Source organism: Rousettus aegyptiacus, unplaced genomic scaffold (assembly GCF_014176215.1).
Source record: "Rousettus aegyptiacus isolate mRouAeg1 unplaced genomic scaffold, mRouAeg1.p scaffold_m13_p_4, whole genome shotgun sequence".
NCBI classification, from domain to species: domain Eukaryota; kingdom Metazoa; phylum Chordata; class Mammalia; order Chiroptera; family Pteropodidae; genus Rousettus; species Rousettus aegyptiacus.
In genome coordinates, this window is record NW_023416307.1 from 98,774,892 (window position 1) to 98,793,671 (window position 18,780).

The 18,780-nt window shown below is 35.7% G+C and overlaps 1 protein-coding gene and 1 pseudogene across 2 annotated transcripts in view; one reads left to right on the forward strand and one right to left on the reverse strand.

The window, feature by feature from the left end:
- The window catches only part of GXYLT2 (glucoside xylosyltransferase 2), a 97,643-nt gene that overhangs the window by 29,202 nt on the left and 49,661 nt on the right, over positions 1–18,780 (reverse strand). The gene's annotated exons all lie outside the window — the stretch shown is intronic.
- Positions 12,174–12,292, forward strand: LOC118602513 (annotated as a pseudogene).

Genomic DNA, 18,780 nt, shown 5'->3' on the forward strand with positions numbered 1-18,780 from the left:
CAAGCATTCTCAGTTCATTCATATAATAAACATTTATGGAGGGTCTACTAGGTACCAGGTGTGACCAGCAGTGACTGAGACAGACAAAAATCTCTGTCTTCATGACAGAATCAGATAATAAAGAAGAGAAATATATGAATTATGTATTATATAAGCAGAAGCAGAATAAAGCAAGGAATGGGACCAAGGGTTCCAGGTGTGGAGGAGTTTACGATTTTAAATAGGAGGTTAGGAAGGTGAGCAAGTACAAATAAGGCTGGAGCACTGTGGTACATGCTCTCAGAACAGCAGGGACTGGTGCGGCTGGGCCAAAGTGAGCTATGGAAAGAAGAGCCAGAGATGGGGCTGGACAGGTAAAAGTGGGCTCCTTACTTATGGTTTCGTTTGCCCTTGGAAGAACTTTGGCTTTTACTGAATGAGATGGAAGCCATCGAAGGACTTTTTGCAGAGGAGTGACATGATCCGACTTAGATAAAAGAATCATTTTGGATGCTGCACTGAGAAAAGAAGATTGGGGAGCACAGGGGAAGCAGGGAAACCATGCAGAAAACTATTTTAGTAATTCAGGCAAGAAGTGATGGTGGCTTGGCCCAGATGGTAACACCCCAGGGGGTAAGAAGTTGTGGAATCCTAAATATAATTTGAAGATAGAGCCAGCAGGATTTCCTGATGGATTGGATGTGCAACAGGAGAGAAAAGAAAGAAGTCAAGGGCAACTCCAAGGATTTTAACTTGAGCAACAGACACAATGGAGTTGCCTTTAATGAGATTGCACTTGATATATGTCATTCCTGAGTTAGGTGTCTGACCCTCGAAGGTAAGTATTGGAGTTTGTAGCTGCTGAAGCTACAGTGGCTGGTAAATACTAAGTACTAGATATACAGCAGTGTTGTTACCATCTCTGTGTTTTCCCTTTTAAAGTATCAAGTATAATTAGTTACCATTAGCATCGATGCCCACATAACTTGACAACATGTGTTGACCACAAAAAGGCTTTTATATAGTCAGAGTCAAGCAGAGAAGAAATGATGTTTTTGAACCTTCTAATATCATAGTTCACTTATTACCTTGATTGAAAACAAGTAGATAAGACCTTTGTAAATTCTTTATTAAAAAGACAAAGAACAAGAAAGAAAACCCCACTCATTCTATAGCATTGTGTCTCTAGGAGGCTAATTCTGCAGCAATTATTGCTTGTATTAATTTGAAGAAGAATATTTGGCCACATTATAATGGAAAGAGGAATATTAACTATTCTAATTCCCTTACAGAAATTAATCAGCCCTAGAAATGAGATCTTTGTTTTCTTAGAAAATGGCGGAAGGCAGCACACAATAGCTATTTGTGCATGATACTGCTGGCTGTTAATGGGTGTCCCTGCCCCTGCTCTGTTCACTACCCACATCTGGGCAGCTGCCTCCAGTGAATCCTACTGGCTCTCTTTACTATTTGAAGACCTAAGCTCAGCCACAGGCAGCAAGATTATCAAGGGCTCACTGGCTCACCTTCGTTTGTTTTGCTCCAACTCTGTTTTTACTTTGATAGTACAACTTGGTGGTTCAGAGTTTGGGGTTTAAAATCTAACTATCTGTGTTCAAATTCTATTTCCACTATTTGGGCTTTTTGAAAAACTTGTATTAGAGGACCTCACTTTCACCTTTAAACCCCTTCGAGGCTTTTCATTGCACTTTAGTCACACGAGTACCATAGTTCATAAAAGGCTCTGTAGGGTGGGACATGCTCTGCCCACCTCTCCAATCTAGTCTTCTATCAGTGGCATTCTTTCACTCCCAGCACAACCTAAGGTTTTCCTGGCTTCAGGGCCTTAAACTTTTTCATTATGGCTCTGTAACTATCAAAGTCAGCAGAGGGTGGGGAGTAAAATGAACTTAATTAGAGAGCCAATAAGCTTCTAATTCTCTTTCTGCCTACAGCCAGGGTTTTCTCTGTCAGAGATGTTCTTCCGTCTTTGCTTAAACAGAAACTAACACATAAATCTCCTCTTTTAGAAAGAAAACACAAAGTTCGAACTACAAATTTCTCACTTAACAAAGGATTCATCTTTTGGATTGTTTTCTTTCACTTCACTCCCTAAGTTCATGACATCTGAGGTAAGGAAGATAAGGTCCTCAAATCTGCTTTAAAATAGTATCTTTATCGATCATGAGAAACATGTGCAGCTCCTGATGTTTTAATCATTTTAAATGTTTGTGAACGATCATTTTAGATAATTTCCTGAAGTATCAAAACTACGATTAGTGCAAAAATTAATGGTGTTTCCCAAATCATATCTGATAATGTAAACGGATGAGCAGTAACTTCGCATTTCTCCCTCCTTTCCTTGGGTCTGAAGATTAAGCTCCATGGAGCTCCTGTGATTTAGGATAAGCCTCCCCAGATGCAAGGCAGAGCTTTCCACATATTATCTTGAACATCGAGCTCTGGCTCATCTTCTAGATCTGAGCTCAAATGCTGTTCCCTCAGTACATCTTTCCCAGAGAGCTCCCTCCTCTTTTCCCAACCTCTTCATTACTGATCTTTTTCCATTGCTTCTCATAACGAGTGGCATTTTATTTATTCTCGTTTATTGCTTGCCTCCCCCAATTGGAATAGCAGAGACTGTGTCCAGTTAAATTCTAAAGCCTGTGTACCTAGCATGATGCCTTATATATATCTTAGGCATATACAAATATTTATCCAAACGAAGGAATTCAACTGCTGAATTGTCTCAGAACCACTATAACTTTAAAAATGCTTCAAGGTTGATGGTGGAAGAAGACAGCTCCTGAGAGAGGAAAAGGTCTGTGAATAACTGAAGTACAGAAGACCCAAGTTCTTAGAGAAAACCAGCATAACACCTACCACACTGAATATCTTTCACTTGCTTGTGTGGTCTAGTATGTCCCCCTTGAGGCCTCCAATGACAGAACAGATAGGTCACTAAGTTATAATTCCACTTCCTTACCTCCCAGAGATTTCTAAAAACCCTGAAAACTGAAAGAGTAGAAAAGGGAGATAGAGGAAAGAAGGAGAACAGAGCAGACAGAAAAGTCATTTAAATTCAAGTAGAACTGAATTCCAGAGAGGAAACCTTTGGAAAATGATGTTAGTGATAATCAGAAGGAAAAATATTTAGAGAGGGTTAAAGCAGGAGGTGGAAACAGAGAGGAGAAAGGGACAAAGTTTCAAGAAGAAGAAAAAAAGGAAACATTTTTTTCGCCAGATAAAGACATCTCCTACATGTACGAAAAACAAAAAGACCTAAATATAACTAAGCTAGCCACAATTCAAGGTTACAGAATTATCAAGTCCCAGTCTCCATATATACTAAATTAGATTGTGGGTAAAGAAATGATGCTCCCTATGGAAAGGCACAAGAACTATAAACAATATTTCAGTTTGGGAAGATGAAAAAGTTCTGGATTTGGATAGTGGTTGCACAATAATGTTCTGTTTCTATTGCAAGAAAATGCCACATAACTGTCTACTTAAAAATGGTTAAAATAGTTAAAACATTTTCTGTTTTATACAATGTACTCTATGGCATTTACTCATCTATTCCTATCTTTGTTAGTTTTTCCAAGATAATATTTTGCTTCTACAATTATATCAGGTGCCTGTTCCTTTTGAATTTTCCTCTCCATGTTTTCAAGTATCAGTCATTCCTGGAGCACACACCACAGGTAAAATGTCTATCAATACTAACCAAGAGGCCATCTTTGCATGGAAAGGAATATGGACAGCAACCCCTGTGCTACCTGCCACCTTCTGTTACAGAGAGCTTGCTCCTGTGGGGCAGATTCTAGGAAAGTGTTTGGTGTCATCACCCCGCTCCTCATTCCATAGAAAGATATATTGGATGGAATAAGGCTTCTAGGGCTGTCTGGATTTTCTCCTTTAGGACCAAAATTCCTAAATCCCCAAACCAAAATCAGAAAGAAAAGGAAATTCTATATTTCAACACACACCTTCGATTTGATACAATTAAGTTCTCTTTTCCTCTACCATTCTGTCACACTCTTTTTCAAAAAATGCACACTGGACCTAAGTCGAATCAGGCTTTTCCAGAGACAATAATTATTGAGAAAAGGGAGTAAGCCAGATAATAATGAACATTTCCACTGATGGCTGGGTAACCTCCAAAAGATATTCCAATAAACAGGTGAAAATTAGATGGCTGGGTAACCTCCAAGAGATCTTCCAATAAACAGGTGAAAATCAGAAAGATGCAAAACCATGGTTTAAATGGGCAATAGCCCAAGATGTCTATATAAACAATAATCCTATAAAATAACTAGCTAGATAATTCACTATCCTGACTAAACAGTTATAAACTTGTGAACACCTATAGAGCACTTATCATGTATTAGTTACTATTCAACCTGCTTTCACTTATTAACTCATTTAATTCTCATAACTTAATGATGTAGTACTATTCTGATTCCATTCTATAGATGATCAAACTGAGACGTCAGAGAGGTTAAGCAACTTGCCCAAGGTCACACAGCTATACTAAATATTCAATCATCAGATGTTTTTGTCAATAAAATAATTTATAAATGCAAAGGCATAATAATCCCTTTGCTTTGTAGCATCTGTTATGAGTGAAGTATCAATCTGGGTAATTTATATACATTATTGCCAGTGCCTCAACAACCCTAAGGTGGTATTATTACCCCCTTTTAACAGGTGAACTTAAATAGCTTACCTAAGGTCATCACTAGTAAATGAGAGCACCTAGATAAAACCAGGGCTCTTTAATTCCAAAGCTCATGCTCCTTCTGCTCTGCCATGCTGATTTTCACCAAACATGAAACAGTAACTATACATGTTCACAATGCAAATGATCAACACGGTTAGTGTTAGGCAATTGTTCTTAAACTTCAGTGTACATGAGAATTATCTAAGAAGCTGGTTTAAAATGCAGACCCTCAGGTCCTACCTCCAGATTCTTAACTGTTAGTTCTGGTATAGGCCATAGGAGCCTGTATGTATGTACATATGTTTGTTTGTTTTGTTTTGTTTTGTTTTGTTTTGTTTTAGTTTGAAATCATTTTAGACTTACAGAAAAGTTGCAAAGAATCCAGAGAGTTCCTAGGATTCTTCACTGAGCTTCCCCTTGTGTTAAGATCTTACATAATTACTGATCATTTATCAAAATAAAGAAATTAACTTTGGTATAACACTATTAACTAAACAGTAGAATTTACTTTGATTTCATCAGTTTTTCCACTGATGTCCTTTTTCTGTTCCAAAATCCTGTCAAAGATCCTACATTACATTGAATTGTCATGTCTCCTTAATCTCCTCCATTCTATGACAATTCCTCAGTCATTCTTTGGCTTTTTATGCTTGACATCTTTCAAGAATATTGGTCATTTATTTCATACAAAGTCCCACAGTATGGATGTCTACTGTTTTCTTATGGTTAGATTGAGATTATGCATTTTGGGGAAGAATACCACAGAAGTGCCATTTTCAGTGTGCCATATCTGGGCATACATGATGTTGAATATGTATTACTAGTAATGTGAACCTTGATCACTTAGCAAAGATGCCATCTGCCAATTTTTTCCATGGTTAACTGATTATTTTCCCCTTTGTCTTTACCAAATATTTTGGAGGAGACACTTTGAAACCATACAAATATTCTGTTTCTCGTTAACCTGTCATCCCCTAATTTGGGCATTCACTAGTAGATCTTACCCAAGGTAATTAGTACTGTGGTGTTCTAATGATGATTTTCTATTTCCTTCATTCTTACTATATGTATTAATTGGAATTCTTCTATAGGGAAGAATTTTAATTTCTCCTCATTCATTTATTTATTGTTATTTATATCTCTATGTATTTGTAGAAAATTATTTTACTGGGAGAATTATAATTTAATACTATCATGTATTTTGTTGCTCCACTTCTGGCATTACAAGACACTCCAGGTTCACCTTGTATTCTCCTTACTTTCAGCCCTGTAATCAAACAGTTCTCCGAGGAGTCCTGGTTTCTTTCATTGGAGGATGAAATTTGGAAACCAAGATCTATATGCTATGTGTGCTCATTGCTACCAGGGTGTAATCGCTTCTAGCCTCTCTCAGAGGACACAGCTAGGAGATTTATGTATGTATACTAACCAAGATATATATACATATCTATAGTTATCTGTCTACCTACCTATTTATTTTTCAAAAAACATGAGTCCACATTGATACCTGATTTTAGAAGCCTGTGTGTGTGTGTGTGTGTGTGTGTGTGTGTGTGTGTGTGTGTGTGTGTGTGTATCTTTGAGGATTAATTTGTGAAAGGGAAAGAATTTTAAGCTTAGATTATTAAGGTATTGGCTGAGTTTTGAACTATTGGGTATAACTTTAATTTAGAGTGAAGATGGTGAGAGAGTGGAGAGTCCAGGGTATGGTCCTTGAGCAACAGTATGAAGGAGGGTAATGTGCACAACACCTTGGGAGAATGGCCCGGCTGGAATGGCAAATCATGATTTGGAATAATGCCAAAATATTAACATGTGAACTCAGTCAGAATGCAAAAGGCCTGAGGAGTTTGGACTTGAACCTACAACTAACAGGGACTCTGGGTAGGTTTTGAGCTGAGAATTCACATGATAAGAGTATCACTCAAAATCCAAAAATCCAGGAATGGCATACAGAAGCAAAGAGACACAGATTGAAGGAAACAAGGAAACAAGGTCAGTACAATCATCCCTTTCTCTATTAACATTGCCATCTTTATTTTTTTGTGCTAATGTAACTACATCCAGACCCAGAACACCTGGTCAGAAAAAGAGGCCTGTACCTTCATGTCTCTACAATTCTGGCATATTCATATGTCCTCATAAATGTGAACAGATAGCTTCCATACATCATAAAAAGCTTTGATGTGTTTGTTCTTTTCTCTTTCTTACTGATTTGCCATTTAAAAGAATCTGTTTAAATTACACAATACATAAATTTATGGTTGTGTATTATAAAAGTATACAGACAAGTCAGAAATCTACAGAGTGAGAAATGCAAGTTGCTTTCCCCCTCTTACCCCCACTATACTACCACTCCAAGCTCCCACAACCATCTCTCTTCTTTTTAGAATTAATATTAACAGTTCAGTGAATATCACCCCAGACTGTTTCTGTGCATTTCTTTACGTGTGTGATCTTTGTATGGCCAGAAATTCGGATCTCAATTCTGCTATTACCTCCTCAGAGAGCTTCATTCCCCATCACTCTCTAGGCTCTTCTTTTTTTTTCCTCAGTTCTATTACTACCTCAAATTAACTTACAATTTACTTTTTTGGGGAGTCATTCTTCCCTTACTTAGATGTAAGCTCCATGAAAGCAGAAAATTTGGATATCTTGTTCACAAGCATATTTCCAGGGCCAGTCATACAGGTGGGGCTTAATAAATATTGTTGAATGAATGGCTGTGCACATAAACATTTAAATGGTTGTGTATATACAGAGATACACACAAACATATGCACTTTTGGATTTTTAAAGATACTGTTGGAATCATACTATACATACTTTCTAATTGTCCACTTTGAGATAGTTCCCTTTTGTTTCGGTTGTGTAGAGAACAAAGAACTTTCTGTTCAATGCTGTACATTCTCAGACATCTTCTGATAATAGTTTAAGATGAGGAGAGGATTATGAACACCTGGCAGGTAGGTAATGAACATAGATGGTGCTTTTGTCTTACTTAAAAAAAAAATGCATTGTACAAAAATAAATATTCATTCTTCTTTTAATGGAATAGGTAGATGTTTTTCTTTTTGTCTTTTCTTTTCTTTTTTCAATTACAGTTGACATCCAATACTACATTAGTTCCAAATATACAGCATAGTGGTAAAACATTTGTATAATTTACAAAGCGATCCCCTCAAAAATAAATATCAATTCTTGATTAAATAGTTATCTACCATTTTAACTGTTCTGAGATTTTAAGATTGTTAAGTTACTAGGTTAAAATAGAACAAGAGAAAATTCATGTACCAATTTTTATTTCTGCTTCTATTGTGCCCCCTTGTGGAATTATATATAACTTACATATTCATTTTTGTGACGTTTTTAAAAAGAGCAGTGTACCAACATAATGGCTACGTTTGTATGTGTGCCTATTAACAAAGTAGACTCTTATAATCAGTTTAATTTTTGATCTCCAAGAAAAATAGATTTAGATTGTCTCTGAGTTGGGCAAATCGGTGGTGGCTTTGTTTAAGATGATTCTCCTAAAATTCTGGTCTTTGATTTCATCATCTCAGCTGTGTGGCCAGCACTTATATCTATATACAGATGTTTTCCACAGGCCTTGTTTTACTGAAGGTATTGGTTTCTCTGGGACATTCTGAGATAATAGCCATCTCAGATCTTCCATCTGCTTCCATCCCTTTTGGCTTGCTTCTTCGTGTTATCAGGTGCTGTAACCCCAGCCAGCAAGTATACACTATCTTTTCTTCTTAGCTACAGACATCCTCTCAGCCAGGGCAATTGTCATTTAAAGCAGAGTCTACTTTTTCAGTCAGATAGTGCTTCCCCAGTGTTCTCTGCTAGGGAGTTGCTGAAAACAAGATTATTGGGTCACAAGAAACTGTGGATCATGGCTCAAATTGAATTGGTTTTCAAAGAATGTTTTCCTTTTCTTTTTATTTGATGATCAAATACAACTGTCATTTACTAAGTATATACTGGGTCAAGGCTGGACAATTTTATAAGTGTTATATCTTCAAATCCTCTCCATTACCTTTTGAAGAACTTGTTAAAGTCCTTTTTATGAGTCTACTCATCCATGCTTTCATGCTTATATTTGCTTTCTGTTACTATGTGCCTTGCAGTTCTCTGGATGTTGGAGATCAAAGATCTTTCCCTTGGTAAGGCTTACATGCTAGTGAGAGAAGCCAAAAATAAAATAAATAAGTAAATTATATAGTATTCTAACTAAAGATAGTAGGAAAGGAGAGAAATAAAGCAAGGGAGGGGAACAATTTTATTTATTTACTTACTTTCAATTTTTTATTTATTTTATTTTTCAACTGCAATTAACATTCAATATTATTTTAAATTAGTTTCAGATGTACAGCATAATGGTAAGATCTAGAAGGAGAATAATTTTAAATACAATGGTCTCACTAAACAAGAGAATCTGAACTAAGACATATGTATTATTTGTACTATTTTTATACCCATTCAACAGTCGAAGAATAGGAGCTTCAGAGGACTCTTCCAAAGGAAGTGTTTTGGAACACCTGGGGGAATGTTTTCTATAAACACAAGAGAAAACTCTGTAACTTACAAACTGCAAGTAGGGCAAGTAGGGCAGAATGACTAAACTGTAGGAGAAAACTGAGCTCCAATCAGGTCTTTAAGATTTACTTTAGGAAAATTATTTAACTTTCTTAAACTTCAGTTTCCTCATTTCTGAAAAGGATATAAATCAGTACATTACACAAAGAGTTGTGAAGAGTTAATGAAATCATAAACCTAAAGATCCTAGCATGTGTTAAGGGTTGCAGACATTGTTTAGTCTTTGGCCGCCTACCACTTCTTTCAGAGGTATGTCTTGAAGACATATTTTAAAGCCTCAACTGTACCTCACAGTAAGTAATACATTTATATCACAATTCTAGTACAGGCATACATAAATATATAAATTAGAAACAAATTTTCAAAAATAATATTTGTCCTTACTATAGCAATGCACTAAATTGATTTCAAGAGTCAATGGTTAGTAACTTTCCATAATTTGAGAAATGTATGGGTCAAACAGTTAAATAAGTATATATATAAATAGACAGACAAATAGACATTTGGACAAATTAAAAAATCCCTCCAAACAGAGACTCATGGACATGGACAATAGACTCGTGGTTACTAGAGGGTAAGGTAAAAGGGGTCAAATATGTGGTGATGGAAAGAAGTAAATAGATAGATAGATAGATAGATAGATAGATAGATAGATAGATAGATAGATCTTACTGTTAAAATGTACAGCTGAAACTTACTGAATTTTGTTAACTAATGTCACTATAAAAATAGAAAGAAAGAAAGAAAGAAAGAAAGAAAGAAAGAAAGAAAGAAAAAAAGAAAAGAAAAGAAAAGAAAAGAAAAAAAAAGAAAAGAAAAGAAAAGAAAAGAAAAAGCATGGGTTCCAAAAGTTCCATTGCCGAACATCTCTAGGAAAGATCTCATTATGTAGTTTAGGGGCATTGCTCTAGAAGTTCTTTCCAAATTCTACGTCTCAATTCAGAATCTCTAACTTAAATTCCTAATGGACATAGTGAAGATAATAAGTATCTATATAATCCTGGGAATATGTAGAAATAGTATAGAGATAAGGAAAAAGTATACCAAATCCATGCTATTAATTATTTTCCATTAGGTTTCTGGAAAATTTTTTGAAATTCTTACTGTAATTTTGTTGTTGTTGTTGTATATTATTTGTTACTTAAGGCATCTGTAATACTTAAGGGACTATGTTGTATTAGAGAATCTGGAAAAAAATTTAAAAGGATTTTCTTATTAACATGATTGTTTTAAAATGAATAAAAATATAGAATGTTAAAAAAAAATAAATAACAGGAGATCATTGGAAACATGGCAAAATGAGAAATTGAGAGATGTCCCCAGATCTCTCCCCTTGAAACAACAAGATGAACATCTAAAACTCAATAAAAAACACCGAAACTGCACACGAGGATATCCGAGCGTGGGATCTGCTCATAAGAACTACCACAGGTCAGAACCTCTGGTTCTGGGTAGTGGACTAGGAGAGTTAAAGAAGCTGTCTCTTGCAGCTGCCAGAGCTCCCTACAGAAGGACGGGGAGGGAAGAAGGAGTGGCGAATTCAGGTGGCAAGCTCCCTGAACAGCCCTGCCTGGGAAAGTTATAAGCTACTGTGGCCAGCTGGCAGCAGGGCCCAATCATCAGGGCAGAAAGCAGAGAAGCGGCCGGCAGAAAAATAGTTGACTTTTACCCACTACAGTTGCAAAACTGAGGCTGAGCAGCAGCCCCAATTTCCCAACCCAGAGGGCCCCTCCCCCAATACCCTCCAAGACCAAACGCCATGGAACACCAGGGAAATCTGAGCAAATATTACCAAAACTGTTGCTAACACTGAAAGGAACTGAAACTGAAGGTAGCGAGCATGATTAAATATCATGTTCCAAACACCGTGGAACACCAGGGAAATCTGAGCAAATGTTACCAAAACTGTGGCTAATACCGAAAGGAACTGAAACTAAAGGTAGTGAGCATGATTAAATATCAGAAAATAAAAAGGCATTTTTAAAGCTTTATATAAAGCAGGGATCCAAGAGGCTTACATGCCCCCTACTGGAAATCAAAAGAAAAGTGCCTTCTTTTGCAGCAGGCTAAAGAGACCTTTATATAATAAATCTTTCTAGAAAAAAGCAAAATACATTTCCATTAATGCCCAGGCAAAGAAATAGTCCATAAAACATAATAAACAACCAAGGTGACAAGGAATCTCAGAAAGAAAGAGAAAAATCTCCAGAAAACGAGCTTACAGACATAGAAATATACAACTTAAATGACAGAGAATTCAAGATTGTACTTCTGAAAAAACTCAGTGAGTTTCGAAATGAGTCATGTCAACAATTTCAGGAACTGAAAAAACAACTAGATTACCAGAGCAAGAAGACTGAAACCCTCAAAAAGAATAGAATAGATCTTCTGGAGATAAAAAAAAACATACTGCAAAAGTTGAAAAATTAAATAACAAGCTTGGGAAATAGAGTAAACCAAGTGGAGGAAATGATCAGTGATATCGAAGACAGAATCTAGAAACAAATCATAAGGAAGAAGATAGAAACTGAAAAATTAAAAATAATGAAAGAGAAATTCAAGAAGTAGCTGATACCATCAAGAGAGGAAATATAATAATAATTGGCATGCTCGAAGGAGAGGAAAAGGAGCAGAGACTAGAAAGCATTTTCAGACAAATAGTTGGTGAGAATGTCTCAAACCTAAGAAACGAGATGGAGCTTGGAATTTAAGAAGTCAACAGAACACCCGATTATCTCAACCCAAAAAGGCCTTCACCAAGACACGTTATATTAAAATTATCAAAAATCAATGACAAAGACAGAATTCTTAGGACAGTCAGGAAGAAAAAAATGGTAACTTATAAAGGGAAACCCATTAGATTATCTTCAGCTATGGCAATGCCATCCTGAACATGCCCGATCTCGTCTGATCTTGGAAGCTAAGCAGGGTCGGGCCTGGTTAGTACTTGGATGGGAGGCCACCAAGGAATACCAGGTGCTGTAGGAGTAAAAAAAAAAAAAAAAAAAAAAAACTAGATTATCCTCAGACTTCTCAGCACAAACCTTACAAGCCAGAAAGGAATGGAATCAAATATTTAAACTATTAAGTGAAAGGAACTACCAGCCTAGAATAATGTATCCAGCTAAGCTCTCCTTTAGAGATAAAGGAAAAATTAAGACTTTTCCAGACATACAAAAATTGAGAAATTCTCTACTATGAGGCTTGCACTACAGGAAATACTGAAAGGGGTTAGCTCACCTAAAACAAAGTGACCAAAAAAAAAAAAACATAATTAGGAATAACGTGACTATCAGGCAAATAGAAGTAGAGAAATACAACCCTTACTAAGAACATGGCATTATAAGCTTAAACAATAAGATGAGGATTGTTATAACAAAATACTAATGAATGTTCAGTATACATAGTGACAAACTGAGATAACATTGACTGAAAAGGGAATGATCCAAATACACAAAGGGGAATGGAGATAAGGAATGCACAGAGGAAAACGGAGGACTGTATATATATATAACTATCCTTTACATATTTGTAATGATAACCACATGCCAAAGATTCAGATCCAAAGTATATAACATAAAATAAGAATCAGAGGGAAAGCCCACAAAAGCCAACCAAAATAAAGAAAACAGAAACATAAGGACAGGGAAGCAATGGAAACACTGAGCTGCCAGAAAGCAAAGATAAAACGTCTATTAGAAGACCTCGTATTTCAGTAATCAACCTAAATGCAAATGGATTGAACTCAACAATAAAAGACAAAGAGTTACAGAATGGATCCAAAAGCAAAACTCAACCGTGTGCTGCCTCCAGGAGACATACATGCTCCAAAGACAAACAGACTCAAAGTGAAAAGGTAGAAAATGATATTTCAAGCAAATGGCATTCAGAGATCAGTGGGAGTTGTGGTACTAATATCAGATGAAATAGACTTCAAAATCAAAAAGGTAAAGAAAGATACTGAGGGACACTTCATCATGATAAAGGGAATCATGCACCAAGAAGACATAACACTTATTAATATCCATGCTTCCAATCAGGGAGCCCTGAAATATGTAAAGCAATTACTAACAGAACTAAAAGGAGAAACACACCAATACACTATTGTAGTAGGGGCTCTAAATACCCCACTGTAGGACATGGACTGATCAGCCAAACAGAAAATTGAGAAGAAAATAACGTCCTTAAATGACACATTAGATCAATTGGACATAACTGACATTTACAGAGCCTTCCATCTCAAAACAGCTGCTTATACATTCTTCTCTAGTGCACATGGAACATTCTCAAGGATCGACCACATACTGGGACTCGGAGATAGCCTCAACAAACATAAGAGGGTTGAAATCATACCGACCGCATTCTCTGATCATAATGCTTTGAAACTAGAGATCAACTGCAAAAAGAAAGCAGGAAGAACCACAAATACATGGAGATTAAAACACACATGCTACTGAAGAAAAACTGGGTCAGCGAAGAAATAAAAGGAAATCAACAGATACGTAGAAACAAATGATAATGATAGTACAATATATCAAATTTTTTGGGATGTGGCAAAAGCGGTCATAAGTGGAAAGTTCATATCATTAAAGGCCTAGCTCCAAAAACGAGAATGAGCCCAAATAAACAACCTAATGCTTCACCTTAAAAAATTAGAAAAGGAAAAACAAATGAAGTCTAAAGTCAGCAGAAGGAAAGAAATCATCGAAATTAGAACAGAAATAAATGAAATTGAAAACAAACAAAAAAATAGGAAAAGTAACTGCAATAAAGAGCTGGTTTGTTGAGAAGGTTAATAAAATTGAAAAACCTCTGACTAAATTCACTAAAGAAAAAAGAGAAAGAACACAAATAAACCAAATCAGGGATGGAAGAGGGGAAATTATGACTGACATAGCAGAAATCCAAAAGATCATGCAAGAATACTATGAAAAAGTATATAATACCAAATTTAATAACCTAGAAGAAATAGACCAGTACTTAGAAAGATACCACCTTCCTAGACTGAATCAAGAAGAACTGGAAAATCTAAACATACCCGTCAGCAGTATGGAAATTGAAACAATCATCAAAAACCTACCAAAAAATAAAAGTCCAGGACCTGATGGCTTCATCAGTGAATTCTACCAAACATTTAAAGAAGATTTAATACCTATTCTCCTCAAATTCTTCCAAAAAATTGAAGAGGAAGCAATATTTCCCAACTCATTTTATGAGGCCAATATTACTCTGATATCAAAACCTAGTAAAGAAAACACAAAAAAAGAAAACTGCAAACCAATATCTCTCATGAACACAGATGCAAAAATCCTAAATAAGATACTGTGAACAGAATACAGCAACATAGTAAAAGGTTTATACATCTTGATCAAGAGGGCTTCATCCCAGAAGCACAGGGATGTCTCCACATATGCAAATGAATTAATGTGATACACCACATAAACAAATTAAAAAATAAGAATCATATAATCATGTCAATAAATGCATAAAAAGCCTTTGACCAGATATAGCATCAATTTATGATCAAAACACTTAACAAAATTGGTATAGAAGGAAAGTACCTAACCATAATAAAGGTCATCTATGACAAAGCCTCAGCCAACATTACACTTAATGGTGAAAAACTAAAAACCTTCCCTCTAAGATCAAGAACAAGGCAAGGCTGTCCACTTCACCACTGTTATTCAATAGAACATTGGAGGTCCTAGTGAGTGCAATCAAGCAAGAGAAAGATATAAAAGGCATCCAAATAGGAAACGAAGAAGTCAAACTGTCACTATTTGCACATGACATGATTCTCTATATAGAAAATCCTAAAGATATCACAAGAACACTACTAGAAACTATAAGCAAATACAGTAAGGCCTCTGGTTACAAACTCAACGTTCAAAATCTCATAACGTTCCTATACTCTAATAATAAAATGCCAAAAAAAAAAAAGTGGAAAAAATAATTCCTTTTGTAATTGCAACAGAAAGAATAAAATACCTAGGAATAAATTTAACAAAACATGTGAAGGACCTATATAATGAAAACTACAAGACCCTAGTAAAAGAAATCAAAGAAGATACAAAGAAATGAAAAGATATCCCATGTTCTTGGATTGGAAGAATCAACATAGTTAAAATGACCATATTCCCTGAAGCATTATAGAGATTTAATACAATCCCCATCAAAATCCCATAGGCATTTTTTAAAGAAATAGAACCAAAAAATCATCAAATTTGTATGGGAGCAGAGAAGACCCCAAATTGCAAAAGCCATCTTGAGAAAAAAGAACGAGGCTGGAGGCATCATTCTGCCCAACTTCAAATTATACTACAAAATGACAGTAATCAAAATGGTATGGTATGGGCAGCAAAACAGACACATGGACCAGTGGAACAGAATCGAGAGTCCAGAAGTAAATCCATATTCATATGGACAAGTAGTTTTCAACAAAAAAGCCAAAAACATACAGTGGAGAAAGGAAAGCCTCTTCAATAAATGGTACTGGGAAAACTGGAAAGCCACCTGCAAAAGAATGAAACTAGACTGTTGTCTATCACTACACACCAAAATTAACTCAAAATGGATTAAAGACCTGAATATAAGACCTGAAACAATAAAATGCAAAGAGAAAAACATAGGAACTTAACTCAAGGACCAAGGACCTATGAAGCTGATCTCAAAGGCAAGGCAAGTAAAAGCAAAAATAAATGAATGAGACTACATCAAACTAAACAATTTCTGCTCAGAAAAAGAAATCGTCAACAAGGTAGAGAACCATCTGAATGGGAAAATATATTTGCAAGTAACACCTCATCCAAAATATACAAAAACTCATATAACTCAATAACAACAAAAAAACAAATGTTCCAATCAAAAAATGGGCGGAAGACCTGAACAGGCACTTCTGCCTAGAGGACATACAAATGGCCAAAAAACATGAAAAGATGCTCAACATCGCTTGCTATTAGGGAAATGCAAATCAAAACCATAGTAAGATACCATATTACACTGTTAGAATAGCTATAATCAACATGACAAAGAATAACAAATGTTGCAGAGGATGCAGAGAAATAGGAATCCTCACATGCTGCTGGGGGAACTGTAAATTGGTACAGCCACTATGGAAAAGAGTATGGACATTCCTCAAAAGACTAAGAATTGATCTACCATATGATCCAGCAATCCCTGTACTGGGTATTTACGCCAAAGATTTGAAAACTCATGTCAGAAAAGATATTTACATACCAATGTTCATAGCAGCATTATTTTCAGTGGCCAGGACATGGAAGAAACTGAAGTGTCCTATGATTGATGATCAGTTAGAGAAGCTATGGTACATAGATACCATGGACTATTACTCAGCCATAAGAAGAGATGAAATACTGCCACTTGTGACAACCTGGACGGACCTCGAGATAATCATGCTAAGAGAAATAAGCCAGACTGAAAACGTTGAAAATCACATGATATCACTTATGTGTGGGATATAAACCTAAAAGCATCAAAGAAACAGGACAAACAAACAGAGACTCATGGACATTGACAATATTCTAGTGGTTACTATAGGGTAGGGAGTGGGGAGAAGGGGGAGGTAGATGGGGTAAATGGGGTCAACTATATGGTGACAGAAAGAAATCTAACTAAGGGAGGTGAACACACAGTGTAAATACATATACATATGCCTTATTGTTAAAGTGTACAGCTGAAACTTATTGGATTTTATTAACCCTTGTCACCATAAAATCAATCAATCAATCAATTAATTTTAAAAAACTTTTCTTACTGTGTAAGGACTATATAGTGTCTTAACTTAATTCATATTACCATATTGGGTGCCATATGACAATAATGTAGCTGAAGATTCTGCAATCCAGATTTTTCTGTCAAATTTATAAAGCTCTAGAATCCCCAGTAAAGTACATTATTGAGGGCACAGGTCTTTGTAATCAAACAACCACAGTGTATAACAAATGTATAGATCCATTATAAACTCTCACTGATTTCTATTAAATGAAGGAAAGGTGATGTGAATTCATGAAAGTCAATTATTTCCTTTACTAAGGGAAAAGTGAAAAGTCCTCCAGAACCAATTTTAATGAATAATTTTGATTTATTTGTAATTGGCATATTGTTTTAAATACCTTAAGCTTCTGAATTACCTGAAAGCAATGTGCAGCTGAGAGAACTTAAGCCATCTGAAGTTTAGTGTGCACTAATAATGGTCCTGCTCTTAGACCATTATTTGCAGAAGTAGAAAAGTAAATGTCCACTGATTTTTAGGATTTCATAAACCTTGAATTGCTCGGATGTAAATTTCAAAAAAAAAAAAAAAAATTGTACTTGAGAATCTAATAGGATTAGTTGCAAAGACTTGTGCTCTGATTCATTTTACTCATAGTAAAATCTTACCTTTCTGAGGAAGGGTTTCTTCTACAGGTTTGAGGTAGATGAGACACCCTCAAAAAATGGGTGAGACTGTTTCTCAGTCAATTGACCAACCACCTGATAGCATGTTTACATTTTAGGACTTCCATCTTCTCTCTGGTGCCTGATTTGGTTATATAGAAATGAATTTCAAGAAAAACATCATCTAAACTTTATTTTAAATTACCTTAGAATCAATACTTGAGAATCAATCAATACTCACTGATACTCCAAAATGACATTTTCATAATCTACTGTTAAGACATATGACTCAGAGAAGGTAAACATCCTGTCAATTACAGTCTCTCTATTATTTTTAAGGAATGACAGTTTCCATTATCAAAAGCAGATAAGTAATGCTGATATCATTTGCCATTCAAAATGGAATACTTACTTAGCTGGGGTTAATAAAAACTATCATGTGTTGGTTTATTTTTTTTTAATAATGGCAATGAAGTCACAATTCCAGGTCAGGGAAAATTCAAATGTGTTACTAATATATTTTTGGATAGGTTGGGGAGACAACTTTGTAACAGTAACTTGAACTATATAATACTGACTTTCTCCCCCTAAAATGGAGATAAGAAGAAACCTGACATTTTTTCTCTCATCTTTTCAAATGGTAATAAGTTTTAAAATCACTAACCTAGAGATTTTAGTGCCAATTCGAGGTCGTTTTTCTCTCCCCCATTTTTATGCAATTAATCTCATCCCATCTCACAACATATAAAAAGGTCTGTAGCATGTGGAAAATAGGTCATTTAATGAATGAGCAAGTCTGTGCAGCAAATTAGCACCAACAGTAGTACATCCAGGCCTTATTCTTCTCACAGATTCTGTGTAGGAAATGCTGAAAGTGTCACCTTCCACTTAGGATGTCAGACCAATTGATGCTAAGACTTGCCTGTGTGAATGTCTCCCAGAACCCTCAAAATCAAAATGTGACTCACATTAAACTCATCACCCCTCTTGCCAAAACAGATCTTCTTTCCATATTTCCCATCTCTAAATAGCACCACCATCCATTTAATAGGTTGAATCATAAGAAACTGCCTTTTATT